Raw genomic sequence first — 19,544 nt, 5'->3', positions numbered from 1 at the left:
TCTCTCTCTCTCTCTCTCTCTCTATCTCGTAAATTCAACATCCTTATTTGCGACTTTGTCGTTTGCCGATAACCTCGCGCTGCTCCACTTCCTGTTGCGAACTTCGAACTTGACTTCGATTACATTCTACTCGAAGCACAAGGTTCAATTCCCTTCCCGCGTGTGCTCGCAAACAATAAGTTGTCTGATGTAATTATATTTTCGAAAACTGTATTCTTGGAGCTCGCGTCAGTAGCAGGTGATTCGTGGCTGAAGTTCAAGGGGTTGGTTTAACCCTCGAACTACGCTGCGGCTGCTTGATGTTGCCGCGCACGGCGAACGTGCTTTGGAGAACGATTAAGGACGGTTCATTTGTTTAACAAACGTCTCACACAGCGTTTAAAATTATACATCGAACGTTGAGGTGCACGAATTTTTTTTCGCAAATTCCCTTGACTGATTCGCCAGTGTATTTCATCGGGAAATATGAGTCAGAGAACGTTTTAACGCACACAATCGATATTACCAAGAGAATGTTATACAACTCGTTATTTTTTTTTAAACAACGATCAATTATTCGCTGCGAACTGGACGCGTATCGTAAATCATATCGTTTAAAATACCTAGCTGACTGGTCAAATTAATAATCCGAGGTACAAAAAAAACGAGCTCTTGGTATCGTATCAGAAATTAATTGCACCATTTAACATGAACATAAAACCTGCAAACATGAAATATCGAATTTCATATGGGATCGCATATCGAGAGGGTAGTTCTTATATTGAATGATTCCACCCCTTCTCGGGATACTTGTCCATCGGAGAATAATATAGTATTGATGAAATCGAGGTTTGAAAGCAATTGGCGGGTAGTTTCAGCCCCAAGAGGGCACGCGCCCTTACCAGAACTATTCCATAGAAAATTCCTCGCCAAGAAGGATGGAAATTTTCTAGCAAACGAGGGTATAAATGTTTCACCTGACCTGTGAAATTCCCACCTATGCGGCGGGGAACGCGTTTCTGCGGACAACTTCTTAACGCGAATTTTTCTCGCCCCGGAAACCGCGACGGGTCAAAGGTACAAAAGAGAGAGGGGGGTACCTCGAAGCGGTAAAAAGTGGCGCGGAAATTGTAAACGAGAGAGTGGTAGCCTCGGTTCTTGGTGTTCTCGCGGGCTGCCTTTGTCCGCGCGCACGGCTCTGCGAAGGATTCGTCGTACAATTGGGAATAGAAGTTTCTTGCCAATTCGTTAGACGACTCGTGCCATTTCCGCGCTCGTCGTTGTACCACCACCCCGGTGCCTTTTTTCTCGCGGTGGCGTACGCGAGCTGAAAGGGGCGGACGCGTGCGGATTCTTCTCGCGTCTCTCTCTCGCTCCGTTTGAAGATTTCCGTTGCGATACCTCCTTCCAGAGTTGTGGGTTTTAATCAGTTAACAGGTTCCGTGCTTTGGAGAGCGGTAAGCAGGAGTGTTTAACCTTATATTTACGTCTCACGGTTTAGATTTTGCGTGGAGGGTGCCACGCGAGGCGGTGCAACTTGCTCCTTTCGAAATTACTGCGAATATCAGCTGGATTCTTTTTTAATTACATGACTGAGTGGAATTAAGCATTTACAGTCCAGGTTCTTGGAAAATTTAGTACAGACAGTTTGCAATTTATATTTGTGCCCCTTCAAATCTACCAGCAATTTTTTTTTTTATTAAACTTACAAACTTCTGATAATCAATGAGTTTTTTAAATTAACAAGAGTTCAATTGATTACCAGAAACGTTAGAATTTCACACAGCCAGGTGTGAAGTACGAAAAATGTTAACACGAGTGTTTCTCGTTTTGTAAACTCGACAGCGATAAAGTCGTAACACGCGTCGCGAGGAATAATCGGTGTGACGGTATCGGTGGGACGATTTTTTGCCAGGATCGCTCTTTTATGCAAATCGTCCCGCCTATTTGTACACCGACCCGCGCGGAAAAAGCCACACGCGAAATCAGAATCGTTAGATCGTTCCTTTTTCTCCTTTTTTTTTTATTCCCGCGGCGCAATGTGCATGGATACAGAGAGCGTGATAGAGAGGGTGGAGAGGAGAGAGAAGGGCCCTCGAACAGATCTCGATAGCGTTCTATTTTCTTCGCTGCTTCGACGAATCTGTTCGAAAAGCTATTTTCGGAAGCCTCTGCATGCGAGCGACTTGAAATCGAAGCGTTGCTGCAAAAAACAGAAGAAGGAGACCTCGGAAAATCATTTATCGCGCCGGTTCTAAATGCTGTACGCGATCTGTACAGAGTCCGCACGCGTGCGTAGACCTACGTGACAAAATAAAATCGATCCTTGATCGATCGTTACTGACCGCAGACAATTTTATTCCGCGAAGCGACCAGCGATCACGAGAGTGGAATGAGCAAATATCGATCGGACGGATGAAACACGTGACTCTTGGACTGCATTCGTGCCGCTCGAAACTGCAGGAAGCTTTCGGCGATCACCATGAAATTTTCAACGCTCGCTGGTGAACTTCCATCGGTTTATCGGCGCTCGAGGTGCACTCGACCCGGCGCCCCGGACAAAACCGATCGCTCGTCGAATATTTTCGTTACTCCTTAGCCGACGATCGTGCTCGAGCGCGCAGGAATTCGTTACACTGATGCGCAAAAAAATCGCGGCACGTATCGAATAATCGACGGCACCGCGACGGATGATTAATTCATCGCGTGTTCCATCGAGACGCGAGCCGCGCGGTGGACGTCGCGTCCGGTGACGTTGATACATCCGAGCGTTAATAAATATCCGAGGGGATAAACGCGACTCGAGCGAAGGGTTGCACGCAAAAGGTTATCGTTAAAATTTCATTTAAAAGGCGCGAGTGATACGGCGGATATCTCGTTGAAAAATTCCCAGCGGTGATATCCGAGCCGAGTGAAACTCGGCTCCTCCGCGCGATGATGAATCGCCGCGTATCAGCTGGAAATTTGCGTAACTTGAGGGCGAGGGAAGCTCCGCGACGAGAAGTTCGAATTAACTTGTCGCTGTCTTTCGGATGGCTCGTTGCAAGAGGTGGGTTTCCGCGGGCAATTTTCAAGCGCTCGTTTCCTCCGCGATGCCACGACCACGAGAAATAGCATTAGTTGGAAGCGACGCGTTATCCGCGGTACGAAACAGACATTTTAATTACATAACCGTGGAACAGATACCCGTCAATTATTACGACGCTATGCAATTTGTCAGAGGAACGAAGCAGTCGCGCTTCCCCTAAAACCTCAATGAAATACCTACATTTCGTATAAAATATGTAATAATTGCAAAACAACGATGAACTCTTTGATTTTTACCATTTATCGCAATCGTGGACATTCTGATCCACTAACCGACAGACGTGTAACAATCGCGCGAGGGTAGTGTAATAACAGAGCCCCGTGATCTCCATAGAATTCGTGGAACGATTCGTGTGGATCGACGGTCGATTGCCTATTCTGAATTGGGTCTGCAATATACGCGTAGGCGTCGATGACGGTCCTGGTCGTCGAGCATTTTCCAACCCTGGCACCGGAGGCCGTTGAAAAAGCGGCGAAAAAGGGGCGGGTTGATTGGGTTTAGCTGTTGGCGATCGAATCGCGGCCCCCTCGTTGTGTTAATCCCGTGGCGTTCGATCGGGAGGAGTCGCGCGACATCTCGAGAAGGCTTGTCGTCGGTCCCTTCGAGGGACGATCGTTTTATTCGCTCAGGGGTGAGAGAGAAAGAGAAGGGAACCGCGCTTGCTAAGTGGCCTGGACGCGTCACGGAACGGTTCGCTCGTGGGATCGTAAAAAGGTGAATAAACTCCCGCAGACGGGTTCTGCAGGGAGGAGTTTTACTATTTTACAGCCTGGCCTGATGCTTTCTCTGAATAAGCTTGTAGCTGGTATTGCTATTTCCTACGGGAGCAATTGGACCTCGTTACGCAATGGGGACTAACAAGTTCTGCTGTCGTTTCGCGGTAAAAATAGCAATGCGTCAGGATGTGTGTTCCGTTTTAGCTGGTTTTTTTTTTAGTTAATCGATCCTATCGCCGCGTTGCGTGGATGGCACGCCAAGGTTTTTTTTTCTCTTTTTAATTAAACGTCGGTTGCTTCCTTATTGCGTAACCGGGTTCGGTTCAGCTGTGGAACGTATTACTCGCGATCGCGCGAGATCGTTCGGCTGACCAATTAAAACCAGCGATCAATGGTCCGCGACGTGAGCACGATCGATGTATGCACGCGTGTATCTTTCTACTTTATGGTGGACAGGCGAATGGAATCGATGCGCCGTTTGACTCTTGAAAAACTCGGCTGCAACGCTGACGAAGCGTCCGATTGGCATTTCTAGTGGACGCAGCTTGCACGTGGGAGCCTCGAATAATAATTAACAGTCGCGCATAGTTCGTAATACGCAATTATCCTACAAAACCGAAGCCACGCTGTGTATGTATTTCATTAGAAGCCGTTTGTGCAAAAAGGCACTCGTGCGATCTAATTAGAAAAATACAGGTCGCCGTACAGTTTCTGCGAATGTCACTGGTTAACTTATTCATGGTAACGGTTAGTACGTTTCATTCTCTCCTGAATTCGACGGTGAAGCGGTAATGAATAAACAAGGGTACACTTAAGGCGATTGTAGGCCTGAAGTCTGGCAATAAACCAGGCGTTCCCAGGAATTATAGATCCACCCTGTACGTATATCGAACGTTGGGCGTTGTGTTGCACGAAGGTGTTCTCGGTACCATTCGCATCCTCCATCTCTCGATGTTTTAATACACAAGTACCAATCGAGGATCCGCAGGCTCGAAAGCGAAGCTCTACGTTCCGTTGGTCCGCTCGAATGTTTTCTTCGACGTGGCTGGAGAACGGAAACGTCAGTCGCTGCTGGAGGGGTGAACGAGAAAAGGGGATAATCGATTTAATAGACGAGTAGATAAAAAGCCTTTCGCGTCACTACTGATTGCTATATGTTCGCTCGACCACGGCCTGATACGTTTCGACGAGCAATCGACAAACAGCGGTTGCGAACGGTTAATTCGAGTCCGATTGGGCTGTGGCACGCGCGCTTTATATCGCGAAGAGGGTAGTTTTCGAGTAACGTCACACGAGGTGAACCAGTCATTGGGTGTAGTCGTCTTAAATTGTTTGATCGTCACAGCGGATCGATAAATATGCGTACACATATCGAGGTTCGTTTTCGTGTAAGACTGGTTCTTAATTGTATTTAACAAGGAAAGGTAAAGAAACATTTGCGTCTGTTAATTGCAGATTAATTTAAGGTGACCAGGATAATCGGGTACACTTTGTATAATTGTAGCTTGAATGGGTAGGGACGTAATAGGATTTGTTTCATCCTTTAACGAGGATGTTCGAGGGGAATGCTAGCTACTCGAGGTTGGGAAATTATTAACCCTTTAACAATTGGAGTGCATTAAGCCGGAAGATATTGCGATCTTTATCCTCTCTACCTTCCATTCGAGCCACTCGTTGCCTCCGTTCGAGCGGTCTTCCGTTATTCTTTGAATTTATCGAGAAATTTCTGTTCGATTACGTCGAAAAAACGAATGAAAAAGGGATCACATGCTCGAGAGACTCGCGGTATTCCTGCAATGCGATTGTATAGTTGTTCGAGGGTTCCACGTGGAGAACCACGCTTCCCTCTCGAACGTTGAAAATTTATTCTCTGCTTTTACGAGCATAGCATCGAAACTTCTTTGTTGTTATGTATCAACAAACCATATGGCACTGAACGTTTCAGTTTAACGCACGTACGTACAGTTTTAACTTGTTGAAGGTTGCGTATTAAATCAACACGATTTCCAGCGAATTTCCCATGAAATTTGTTCGTCACGCAGAATATTGGCCTTAGATTCGAGATGGCTGCCGCAAGGTCCACCGGAAGTGGGAACCGTTTGGCCGAGTACCAAGCTGCACGCGTCTCGCAACACCCCCTAGGCAAACTGGCGAAGAACGGAAACTTTCGTCGATGATGGATCCGTCAAACGATCGATAACTTCGATGCTCGTTCGCCAAACGTATCTCTCGTTTCTGCGCGAACTTGATATACGAAAATGCTTTCTTTCGTTAATGTTCATCGTGGATAGAAGCTACCCTTTTTAATTGTCAATATAGAAGTATTCCAAAGTATCGCGAATGAATCCCCTGTGGCTGAGCTGGACAAATTTCGTCGACGTTGCAACGAGAATAAAACTCCTGGCAAAGCTCGAAACCCTTCGTAGCAGCTTCGTATTTCAATGTTAACAACTTAACCGCGGTTGAGCAAGAAAGGGGAGACGATAAAAAAGGAATCGAAGACGGAGGGTGGCTTAACGAAGAGGAGGCGAACGCTGAGGGCACACGGAAAAGGAGGAGCTTGACCAGTGGATGGATGCTTCTGGTCGACCTAGATTCATCGTCGAGCGACATCCGTTTTCTTTGATCGCTCTCCGAGGCTCGATGAACGTCCGGTCGGGTCCTCCTCGAAGCCTTCGAAGATTCGAGATTCACCTCGCGCACAGTTTTCCTCAAAGTTTCCGCGGAAACGTCCAAGCAAGCTTCTCGAGCGCGTAAACGAATTAGTATCTCTGGCTTTGATCGCTACGCTATCCTCAAAATATACGAAACCAGTCCGCGAGCGTTTTTTCGCGCCAGCACTCGACAATCGTGGCGTTAATAAGAATCATTACAGTCCGTTATATTTATTTACGAGCGAAACGTACATCCGTCGGGAGTTATACGGATCGTTTTTCAGCTGGTTCGGACATATGCACGAGGCAGACCTTGCTGGACGTTTCAGAGGGATGGGGTGCACGCCCCGTTTCCCTGACGCTGACCTTTTAACGCTGACTTAGTTGGAGATGAACGCGTTCCAGCGCGGAGGTTGTTTTACATATTTTACCTTGGAGGTGGAGGGCCTCGTTTTTGGTAAACGTTGAAGGTGACGCATTTCTGCTCGAGTTTAGCCTCCGTTCAATATTCGAGTGTTGGTATCCTGTTCATTTCTACGTATTGCTTAATCTCGATGGACTTATTTGAAGTCGCAGTTTGGAGTCGAACCGATCTCTGTCCTTATTTGAAAAAATCGAGTTGACCTGACAGAATCGAAAAACGGAAATCAGTAATGCCCGCCATATATACATCACTTAATGTTTTATGATTCCTCGACGCTTAAACATCCTTTCACGCAAATTTGTTAGTGCCAGGATAATCTAACTGCGTTATTGATGATATAATAAGGCTGACGGATGAACGGAACGGCATCACCTAGAAGGTCAATTAATTTTCTTTAGCTGTAATTATCTCGGTAGGAGCCGGGAGGATTCGAGACGAAGCATAACGAAGATGCAATTATCGTTCGGTGGATAAAATTAACGAGTCCCTCGTGATGGATTTAGCTTCCATTGTAATTAGAAAGCTGGTATTTAAAGTTCGCCAGCTTAAACCATCAATTATTTATTCTTATCCCGACGTCAATTAATACATATAGAAACGTGGTCGTGGCGCGGTCGTTTGGAATATTCCTCGATAGCACTGTCGGAAATACGTTTCCATGCCACCTGTTCCAGGGTCGTGCGTTTGACAAATAGTGGGTTGCGGGGAATACCGTAACACTTACAGAACACGTGCGCGCATCAATTTAAGAATATACAATCGCATAACCTGTCATGGAAGAGTTCCATGAACTTCCTCGTCTGAATATCTCCTCCTTCACTACTGACACTTTAACCTGAGTATAAAAATGCATAGAGCGTTTTCAGTTCTCTCGCGCGAGTGATAGAGGATGACGAATGTACAAAACGCATGAAATGTAAGATGAAAGTGTAAAGTGACGTCTTCTGATCGGAGACGTTCCATTTTCGCGGGGGTCGAGTTTGAAAGTCTGAAACGTGTGGCAACAGGCAATGTTAATCTTCAACCACGTTCTTTTGACACGATTTTTTACCCGCGATACTACTCGACGTGCGTGCTTATCTCGAAGAAAAAAGAAGAGAGGAGAGGACAAGGATATTTAGACGAGATTGGTTCCGTTTATCAGGATGATCTTGTTCTTCGTCCCGTTGGCTGATTCGAAACGCGACGATGGTACGGCCGTGCAACGCGTATCGCGTGCTGCTCCTCCTTCGACGCGGTACCATTCGTGGCGTATCCAACGACGGGAACTGTATTGCATCGCGTAAAACCGCCGCCGTCTATTTTTACACGCGAGTCCCGGATCCGGATGATAAAGCATTCTCGGAAATTTCATCCCTATCTTTATTTATAAACCTAGAAGAAGCGCTCGTAAAAACAAATGCCTGGCGAAAGCGGTTCCGCCAAACGATGGATATCGCAACGCGAACGCCGTTGCTTTACGGCGTATCCTCGATGAGTCGCTCGTGTAAGCAGTAATTAATCGAGTCTCCTCACCCTGTTCTTTTGTATCGCTTCTTTTCCACAGGCTTGTGTATTTTTATTTGAAATTTCATCGCCTCGTTTGTCAGTCGTCTTAAATAAATTGCACAAGGAACGTTTATATATTCGAAGGTGGATCTACGAGCGACTGCAATTTATTATAGCTTTCCGTTCCCTGTTTTAATTTGAAACGACGCTGCGACAATAGGATGCGATGAAAAGAGTTTGCTGGACGATGAACTATAGAGAGGAGGATCGAAAGGATTTCCTAGGGATTATCAGATGTTCAATTATGTTAGAGGAGGGACAAGTTGGCGACGAATCCATTTGTTGGTCGGCTAGGTTGGCGATCATGTAGATCAGGGTTTGCACTGGGAACAGCGGATTCATTGGGCGTGTGCGTGTGTACACAGTTCAGACGGAAGTTGATCCTGCAAGGCGATTGAGAAACGAGCGAATCTATTATATACGCTTGTAGCGTTCATGAGTCGGTAGTTTTGGAGTTGAATTGCCACTAAATCTCCTTCCGCGGGACCGTAAGATTCCCACGTCCCGCTTCGAACTGAAACTGTGCTCAACCGCATCTGTTGACTTACCGAATTTAATTGACCCTAAATCACTTCGTTCCGTATGCGATTTCACGAGTCTCCTCCCATTGATGGTAGCGAACTCGACAGGATCGCGAGTTCCATTGAAATCGACGAGAAACCGTCCAAAATCGGCGAGCGAGGCGGTTACAATCTTCATTTGTATCTGAACAACCACGAAATTCATCGATCGTCTCGATACTCCTTTTATTTCTTCTCTAAAAACGAATGAACAGAATTGTCAAACCTACACGCTTGCGATTCGAAAGATCGATACGATATAACGACGTGCCACAGCGACTGATTCCGAGTTGGACATTGACGGGACGCTGTGCATCACAGCCGTGTACGAGGGAATCCTAGGCATTAATTAGTCGATAAACTTGACAGATACGTTGCGCATAGAAGATGACCGGTTCAGCGATCGATTTCTCAAGTTAACGCGTGTCTGTGCGATCGCATTCAACGATACGATCCATCGAGAGATCACCAAGTTCAACAACCACGATCGTTCGTACAGTTGTGTCAGAAAAAGGAATCGGAAAAATGGCGGGGCGTTCGCGCGCGAGGGGTTGAACGCGCGCCAGAAACGAACGGTGGAGCGTCTCGCGGGACAATGCGGAGGAATTCGGAAGCGGCTGCCCGGTGGAACGCTCGTGGAAAGCTATTTGTGTTTTGTAAATATCGGGATCACGGAAATGGTGGTTTAATGGAGCCGGGTTAATGGTTTGAGCTAAAGCATACTGGGTGTAAAATGTTATAGTATTGGACGCGGTACATTTCTACTCAGTTTATTGATCCTCTGTAATTCTGTGTAGAGTTTGAGGGTGGTAATTGGTTAGCGTTAACGTTCTGTATTCTATTCTCTCATTTTTTAAATTCTATTCGTGTTATTTTATATCAATCGGAAGATTTATGCTGTGAGAGTTGAAGAGTGGTTTGACTAGTAATTTATCGAATATTTTAGCAATTTTTATAATACAAGAAGTTTGCATTTGTTACCATTTTTCATTTGTGTTGCGACGATTGAACTGTTCAAATTTATTTTACAAGTGAAACGTGATACTTTGACGATGCTTTGAGACTCATTCGGAAAGTACTGCGTATAATTCTGCTGATTAGTTGATGCGAGTTTCCTCTGAGTTAACAGAAAACACGCTCGAACTTAGAGCCGCGCGAGTGTTCCCACTCAGCAGAAACGACGGCGAATTTCCGTGAAAATGGACAAGCTAGGTTTCCGCGGACAACTTCGCGGAAGTTCATCGATGATTTGCAAGGCTACGCGTCACATTGCCATTACGGTTGGCGAACACGCCACGTGTCATCGGACGATGTCAGGTGACTCGCGTCACTCCTACTTCGATTGTTATTTAAAGACTTCGCTCCCGAAATAAAGGTGTACGGTGCGAGGCCTGGCTCGAGGAGGCCAGAAAAACTTGCGAATTTTCGAGCCAAGCAATTCTCGATCATCGATGGTTTATCTTCTAAATATTTGAGAGAAGTGTGGATGACTATTTTGACAAAATTCCACCTCCACTACTTTTCTCACGAGCTCTTCGCTCAATAATTAATTAATCATTAGTTCTACATACTCTGCTACGAAAACTAGGTGTTGCTAACTTCTCCAGTACAATTTATACTTGTCACAGCAAGTAGTTACCATTTTTCGTTTCCTCGAGAAGTAGGTTACACGAGGAATGCTATACTCATCCCGCATAGTTGTTCAATTATTTTATAAACTTTTTTTCTGACACTCGTACGACTCGTCGAGCTCAGTAGAAACGACGGCAGGTAAGACGAGCTGCGTCGAGCCACGCGGATGTTTGCCACGACTGAAACGACGAGGACTTGTCGCAATTCACGTGGTCACGTTTGTTCCGTTTTAACCAGCGGGACACACACGATATACGAGTCGTCCGATTAAATTTACGCAACGCGCAATGAGATTTTCTGGTGTCCGAGTTTACGCGAGCTGTGTTTAATCTTTGTGCGTCCACTTTTGCCAAATTAAACGCAACGTGTGCGTCGATATCATAGCAGAGCGTAATTAACATTCTCCAGGCTATTTAATATAGAAATTCACAGTAATCAGCAAATTATTATCGAATAAAATCATAACACTAGGGTACATTAAATTAGGGTTATTCGTAAGAATTCACTCGCATCTTCCTCCAGTTGTTTTCTGATTTTTTTCTCGATCGATTCTTCCATTAAAAGACTGAAACCTTTTAGACAGATCACAAAATAATATGAATATCGTATAAAACGATCGACGCATCACCTGTTCAAGGGCTGTAGTATATCAATCCGGGTTTCGAGATCCGGTAGCATCGTCTCGTTTCCACGGGACGCGTTCAGACATGGTCCCAAGGCTCGTTAGCATGCAAATTAAGCATGCATTTTGAAATTCCGCCGCAGTTGCCCAGCAGCAGCAGCACTTTGAAACGCGAGCCCCGCCGTGAAAGGAATCCGAAAGCTCATCGACACCCCAGATAACGCTAGACTAAATAGTTGGATCCGTCTCGTCGTCATTTAAAAGCCGCGCCATGGACTCCACGAAGGAAAGAACCGGTGCTTAACCTTGCTATACCCTTGACGCCTCCGCTGATCTCCCCTCGCGATATTCTAATGACTCACTCGACCTGTTTCGATCCGCGCAACCCCGATTTCTACGGTCCAATATCCCCTGTCACTCGCAACTCAACCCCTATCCGCAGATTAAAACTGTCTCAGGGGATGCACCTTGGGGACAGCGTGCGAACTTCGATTAAACGTTTCTGCGCTTGAGGGTGGATTAACTGGTAATCGGTTCGAAGAACTACTGGTTCTCGCGGTTTAAGGAAGCCATTAGAATCGATTCGAAAAATCCAGCTATTACAATGAAGCGTAGGTTCTCTTCTAATCGCTCTAAATTGATGTCTCAGCTCCAAATCCACCCTCTCGAGGAAATAGTCTTCTGGCTCGAAGACGAATCTCCACGATCGACCGTTCGAAAGATTAAGATACTGCAACAGCGGGATCGTTTACCAAATAAATCGCTGGGAACGCGCACTTAGCTCGACGTGAAAGAGAGAGAGAGAGAGAGCAACGAATGCTGGTATTATTTTTAAATAAAGCGGAGAACAATGTTCCACCGACCACTGACGATCGCAATCGTCATGCAACCGCGATTACGCGAGATTACGGCCGTCTACTTTCTACGTTTCGACCGGTCGTCGGCTGCCGGCGCATATCGGCCGTCTTAATGTCCGTCATTTCGCGTAATAAAAATCGCGTGGCAAATGGCGGAGTCACGGGACGACGCCGCTGTTTTAATTCGCGATGTTTTCAGGTAATAGCCCGCATGCCAGGGCGGCTGGGATTAAAGGGGTGCGCCGCACGGAATTAAAGCGGATACCGCGACCGCCTGCGTTTTTCACGTTCGCTGAACACACCTCGAATGGATAATCTCGTCAGAATTATAGGTGGAATAGGATGAGAATAATTTCGTTTAGGAAATATAATCGTTTGGTTGCTTTTCTTTAAGAAAGAAAATTCAACATTCTTACATTATTGGTGTTATGGCCTAAATCCTCAAAGGTTCGATCGTTTTTCGAACGATCGTCGCTGCATATTGCAACGCGAATCGAAAGAAATAAGATTACATTCGATTCGAGATGGACAATCAACCGCGATGTCGATTAGAAAGGCCACGGAAGCGACGGCCACGAGAAGACTGTTTTGTCTGGCTGATAGAATAATACACTCGCGTAGCCGGCGAACGTTTCAGGAGAGATTCGCTGAAAGCCGTGCCAAGTGCTACGAGAAATAGCCAGTGGAGAGGGAGAAGCGTTGATGTCGACGAAAGGGTATCGAACTCTTGATGTTGACCAATGGATCGCACGTGGTATCCATCGACCAGGCTTTATTTAGAATGTAATTGCACTCGTATTATTCTAATCGTGCACGTGACAGTTTTCAAATATTGATCGAGGGTTCTACGATCCGTGCTAATTTGCGACTGCAGGGTGCCTCCGCGAAGGGTGATAGCTATCGATCGAGCTTTGCTTCAGAAGTAATTCACTCTGTCGCGTTTCAATCGTGAAACGCGACCGCTAATTCTCATCATTAACATCTGCTCGCGAAATGGTAGGGACAAATGGTTGAAAAGATAGTAGAACAGCGTTCAGGGCACAGCGAACGTCGACGTTAGCCAGCTGGTACCGCGCAGAAATCCCAGAGTCAGCAGTCGGGTCAATTAAGGGTACCTCACGACGCCGCAACAAAGACATCGGGAGGACCACTAAAACCCTCGATGGAGTGGCTACTTTGCAGCCGACCTGGCTCTCCAGGAACTTCTATTCGCCGCTGGTAACGGCGTGTCGAGGGTCGAGGGACGAAGAATCGCGGGCTCGTTTAAAGCCATTAACCCGACGTCGACGACTTCCTACGGTCCGATATCGACTTGGTCGCGGCGCGGGACGGGTCTCGAACTGGTCCGCGAGAGCATTTTAAAAAGGTCGACGAGAAATCGACCCTCTCTCACAATCCGTGGGCATCGACTGTTCCACGAGTCACGAAAAGCGTCGCAGATCGTTCTCCTCGCTTCCTTTGGTCGCTCGCCATTTTTTCTTCCTCTCTTTCTCGCCACTGTAAGAGGAACAACGAAGTTTCGCCTATGGCGAACGACTATGGTCGTCGTTCCACACGTACATCCACCAGCGGCTAGTTCGATCGATCACCAGCGAAGGTAACACGGCGGCGGAACACTTTATCGATCAGTGAACCGCGCCTCCCGGTGATAGTAGCCGTTGGCTCGAGCCGTGGGAAGCAAATGAAATAGAACAGACGCGCGCGAGAAAGGATTCTAAAGCGGGTAAATATACTTACCGGCGAATCAATTGGCTGGGCTCAGTTTTGATCGCGATTCGATATTCGTGTCGAGGCAGAGCGGAAAGTCGACCGGGTGATACACTTTCACGCGACACGCTTATTGTTCCCCAGAGCGTGGGCGTTTGTGGGTGCTGCGAGGGGTATCGGTTACGACGATACCTCGCTGCTAATTTCGTTCGAACGCACTTTAACGAAGAAACTTTTCTCGCATTCCAATTAACGAGAAACGTATAATTTTTAGTCCTCCAATTTCTTCTATCCCTAACTGAATCCAATATCAGAGCCTTGCGCTAGAACAAGTACCCTACTTAAAAATTCTATTATACACACAATTTATATTATACAATTGAACAAGTATAGCAGCAGAAATATTCAATCTACCATAGAATTTCAAACCTATGATTTTATTTCATTCGTCTGGTACTAAATCAATGTTCTCTGTATACTTTACGTGGAACGATGGCGTCTCAAACGGCGATGTACATCTCGTAACAGAGCGTTGCGTTAAAAGAACATCGTACCACCTCTAGTTGGTATCGTACTTTTCACTCAACGATACCGGACGCGGTGCCGATACTTGGTGTCTCGAGCAGGAGCGTCGCAGTTGCAACCTCTCGGTGAAAAATTCCTGGTCACCGCTGGTAGCACTCGTGTGGTTTCGATTCTCTTTCTTCGCGGTCTCCTTTCTCAACCCCCCACGCGCGTTCTCCGCTTTTTTCGCTTAGCCCCGTTTCTTTTTCACCCCCGTCGCGGGGTGGAAAGTGCGCGTACACGTCGCAACCCGCCGCGAGACGAGTGCTCGCAGTTTTGCGGGCTCGTTGGGAACTTGGAAACTGTCGGAAGCACCGCGATTGCGAGGAATTATCGCCGTCGAAATGGGACGGGAAGGGAAAGGCCCGAGGACGAGGCGCAATTAATGTTATTTTTATTTTCGACGTCCTTTGCCGGGGCAACGAGATGCTTCTGTTGCTCTTAGAAGTGGCAATTAATAATTGTTAAGTATTAAAATAGCCGCTGGCTAATTGGGATTTAAGGAACGCTGGCTGAACTTAAATGTCGCGGAAGTTAAACTTGCAGAACCTTGCCTCGAGGCAGGATACATCCAGCCTCGTTCTCTTTTTGTGGAACCTCGAGGGTGTATCGGTCGTTGAAAGGATTGAGAGATCGACTAGTCACACAACTCCGCTGAGTCATCTGAAATATTAATTCGGTGCGAAACTTTAAGATTGCTCCTCCTCGTGATGGGAGAAAAAAAAACGAGAAAGGTAGATCAACCGATATCTCGTCGCGCGTTTTTTTTCAAAATCCACTCGCGTGTCACCGAGCAAGAAGAAAAGCAGATGTTAGTTCGGATTCGGAACGATAGCCCGTCGAGGATGAGCATTACAGAAATTGAAGAACTCGTCGCGGTCGAAATTCAATGTAACCCCTTCCGAGTGCCGTCTTTTCCCCCGTTCAATAATCTTAAAAGTGCCGCCACACCAGCCACGGGAGATAGGGAAGATAAAATGCCAGCATCCCTCTCAGCCACCGTGGAAAATTTCGTCTTTGTTACAAAAGGCGTTTCCGCTGGCGCGCCGTGTCACGGATGATCGACTCGAGAATCGTGGACTCGATTGGATCTTCCTCCACGCGATGAAAGCGACGAAGGACAAAGGGACAATCGGGCATCCTTGATCCTTTCCAGCCGCTTTTGCACGCGATACAGGGACAAAGAAGTTTGGTAAACGGTGATAAACGTTGAACGAAGGAAGCTCGACTGGCTGGGCATTTATTGTTTGAGAGACGACAATATTTGCGTTGCTTCTTTGCTTGCGAGCACTTGGAACCGGTGGGACAATAGTTTCGTGGTGTCTGTCTATGAACATCGCGGTCTTGTTTCACTTGCTTTCGTAGCCACGATCTCAACGGTACATCTACGATAGAATTTTTTTCGCAAAGCAGTAGACTATGAGCGCATACGTTAACGCAAAGAAATGCATTAACCGTTCAGTTTTTCGATATAAAAACTGATGACTCTTCGAAAATAATTATGCGTGCGGGCAGCTTTTAACCGCGAACGAGAAACAAAACTGGAGGGACGAGGAACAAAGGAGAACAGGTAGGAAAAAAGCTTCCTCCATTAAGTGCGTTCGAACAAAACGGAAAGCCGTAGGAAGCGGATAGAAAGGGGAGCGCAACGTTTCATTAAGGTCCCCTTTCAGAGGAGCGCGATGCAAGTAAAAATCGGGAACGAACGTAAAGACTGTTGAGAAGGATAATTAAAACCGCGAGGCGAACTCTGGTTTCTTCTAATTAAAAAATGTTCAATGTTCCCATCGAATTCGACTCGCGTATTCGAAAAACGCGTCGGTCGTCGCCATGTATCGACGTTTCTCTTCGAATCTCTGCAAGAGACGCGTAAGAAATTTCCAGCGCATGGAACTCATGAATAATCCGCTCGTCAGATGACGGTTCCGCGAGATTGATCGCGTCCGACACGGACGGCGTGTTTCCGATTAATTGGAAGTACATCGCCCCGACGGTTGGACGCGACTGGGTCATCCAGGTTTAACGTTGCATTATGCACGTCCGTCCCATCGTCGAAAGGATTCCCGGTTTCTGGCTTGACGGACGTTAATTCGATTAAGATCGCTCGCAGGATGTATTTTCGGCGACGTCGCCGACGGCTGCATCGACGTCTAGATTATTAAACCAGGCGTCCAGGCGAGACGGTTCTTATTAGGGTGGACAGTGATGGAGAACGGGAACGCGTTCGTTCCTTGACGTCGAATGATTAACCCTTGATTACTCGAGCTATTTATTGTACACAATATTGGAAGAACAATAGAAACGAAGAAGAGAACGGTTTCTTCCATTTTATTTGGAATTATTAACACGATTCTGGTAAAAATTGTTGCGATGATTCGAGAAATTTGAAGAAAGGATTCGAATGCTTCGATTTTTAGTAATATCTCGATAGTGAATCAAACATGGCTGCGCTCTTGCGCGATCGGAATTAACAGTGGCAATTACGGTGGAAATTTACAAGGCCATTCGGATGAATCATACGGACTAGCGAGGGGAAATCTCTAGCTTTGCAGTAAGGATCGAATAAACGAAGAAATATGCGACAAAGTGGCCGGTGGTCTCACTCGTAAATCGCGAAATTTCCGCAGTTCCTCGGCTGGTTTATCGACGAGTGGGGGTGGGATCGATGAACTTTTACGAGGGTCGCTGAATTACCGCGCCATCCGCTTCGCTCGCGGACGTTGTCGAAGGGTTGCGTTCGCCCCGTAAAGCGAGCACAGGGTGAGAAGAAGCTTCCATTTGCTTGCTGTATCACCCAATTAAGTTAATAGCTTAGATCATTACGCCTAGACCACATCTATTCATCCCATTACGGGACCCCGCACCGAATTTAGGTAGCCACGAACATAGCCGGTGCGACAAAACTACAATGCATGCCTCTGTGTGTATCTATTTTTTATAAATTTCCATTAATTTCATCAAGAGGTAGATCTTCGGAAGATTAAGAACCACTGGTGTAGACCGAAGTTCGCCTTTCATTTGAATACAGTCGCTGTTCGTCTTAGACTAGTAGAAGCCTTAAACCTCGACTTACCTTAATGGCTGTTTCGGTTAACGCGTCGTTGAGTGTAATCTCAGACCACCGCGGACCCATTTCAGCTATTTAATTCGATTGTTTAATCACTGGTGTCAGTGGAGCGTTAAACGCGCCAGTGGGAGAAACGGCACCCTTTCGCCTCGCGGTACGTCGACGCGTCTGGCTCGCGGGTTTCGCGTTACCCGCGTTAATTACCCTCGTCCGCGGACGCCACCCTTCGCGGCGGACGCAACGCGTTTCAGAAATGTTGTCAGTGAGCCGCTTGTTGCACGGTTGATTTATGGCACGGTGTATTACGGCCAGAGCCGTACTGACACTGCGAAAGTTTACGTGCGGATTAGCATGGCGGTCAGCCAGCTCCATCGTTCGTGGGCCTTCACCAGGGTGACGTGGGTTCACTTTAAGCGCGTCACGGGGATCCCTGGATCCCTACCGGAACTTACGATCGCGATACATCTGCTTGTCGGCAACGGGGTTGCAACAGCTTGTGTGATAAGGGCTCGAGATCGCGAGATCTGTTGAGTAACCTGATTTAGACGAGGTCGAGGGTGTTCCATATGTATGTGCGAGGTGGATTTAGAATTGTTGGTGTTATGGTCGAGAAAAGAGATCTCGAGACGTGGCTTGATGAAGAATGTTCGAGGGACTATATTTAAAGAAATACTTAAGTATCAAGAAAATAGTTTGCGTACAGCGATGGCGGAGGGGTTGAACGCTCGAGGAATTTCGAGAAGTATTTTAACGAACAGCGTCTCGCGGATACGCGGACTGGGAAGACAAAATTTACCAGGCAAAGTACCTGTTTCGGGGTACACTCGAGTGCTCGAGGAATTCGATTAAACATTGTGTAGTACACCGTGATCAAAATGTGCGGCAGAAGTTCGCTAATCTACGTCTGGGGATAAGTAGTTGGTGGTAACTGAATCAATTTATGCAACAGGAGTTCGCTAATTCTCACCGTTACGAGTCCTCCAGTGGATCAGGATTTAAGAGTCCGCGAGGACGATTCGGTTAACTTGTCGCTCGCTAAGCCGCGTTTAAATCGGAGCTACAGCGTGTGCCGTCGAGCTTTCACGTTTTCCAGTAATAAAAGCTGCGGTGGTCGTTGAAAATTCGTGTCAAAGCGAACGTAAACTCTAGCTGTCCCCCGCGTCCCCTCACGCACCCTCGTTCAGCGTCGTCCGTCGATCGATCGGTCGCGCTGCAATAAAAGGGAGCCAAAGAAACCGGCGAGTCGCGGCGAACTCGAAACACTTTTCAGCGAGGCGCTCACAAAGGCGGCCATTCATGGTCCGCGGAACTTGAGGGAAATGGAAAGTTTCTTCGAGACGTGACCTCGTCCTCCGAGTCCTCCGCGCATCTCGCTAATACGTTTAACGTCCTGCTCCACTTCTCGTCTCTACGCGTAAGACGTCTCTGTTTCGTTTCTTATGCAAACGAACCCTCCACCTTTGCACTGAGCGCGAGTCTCCGTGATTCACGACTCCTCGCGACACCCTCGAGATTGAGATCAAACTCGTAGATCCCCCTCATTCAAATTTCACTCGTCCGTTTCCACACACGGACAATTATTCTCGACTAATTTTCTTCGCAGTCGATTTCCATGCAAGCTCCTCAAGTACACCGCAATGGTGAATCTCGATTTTTCTGAATAGAAATCGGTCCTCGACTCTCGACCGTGAAGCTTGTTCCGTCGAAGCAGAGATCGAACGGATCACCCAGCTTCTCGAGCCATCGATCTCTCTCTCTCTCTCTCTCTCTCTTCCCGTTTCGTTCTCGTTCAGCTCTTTTTCGAGTGGTCTCGGACGTACGCGGATCCTCGATCCACTCGACATGGTTACGGCCGTGTGTGCACACACGTGCGTGCAAGGCACACGGGTTAGCCGCGATATTACGTAAGCCAGAAATACCAACGTATCGATCCTCGCGCTATTAGACAGCAGTAGGCCTGTGTAAACATTTCAACGGCGACGTTCCGTCGGCGTCCCGCGTGGAAGACGCGTTTAGCTGCTCCCAGGGGGTGGCAGGGGGCGAGACGGTCGGAGATCGTTGAACAATGCCAACCGCGAGGTACACGCCAGGTATAGATGATTACTGGGACAACTGGGGATCGTTGA

The 19,544-nt window shown here is 47.1% G+C and overlaps 1 protein-coding gene across 4 annotated transcripts in view; it reads left to right on the top strand.

Annotated features, from left to right (window-relative positions):
* Sk (small conductance calcium-activated potassium channel) overlaps positions 1-19,544 on the top strand; it is a 183,084-nt gene that overhangs the window by 26,615 nt on the left and 136,925 nt on the right. Inside the window, exon 1 of one of the 4 annotated variants that reach the window (XM_076897395.1) lies at positions 17,578-17,715. The exons of the other annotated variants lie outside the window; for them this stretch is intronic. The gene's annotated coding sequence lies outside the window, so the exon portion shown is untranslated. Of the gene's footprint in view, positions 1-17,577; positions 17,716-19,544 lie in introns of those variants that run through there. 4 annotated transcript variants of the gene reach the window in all.

This window comes from Xylocopa sonorina, chromosome 1 (genome assembly GCF_050948175.1).
Source record: "Xylocopa sonorina isolate GNS202 chromosome 1, iyXylSono1_principal, whole genome shotgun sequence".
Classification (NCBI taxonomy): Eukaryota; Metazoa; Arthropoda; class Insecta; order Hymenoptera; family Apidae; genus Xylocopa; species Xylocopa sonorina.
The sequence above is the reverse complement of the archived record's forward strand: the minus strand, read 5'-3'. Positions and strand labels throughout refer to the sequence as shown.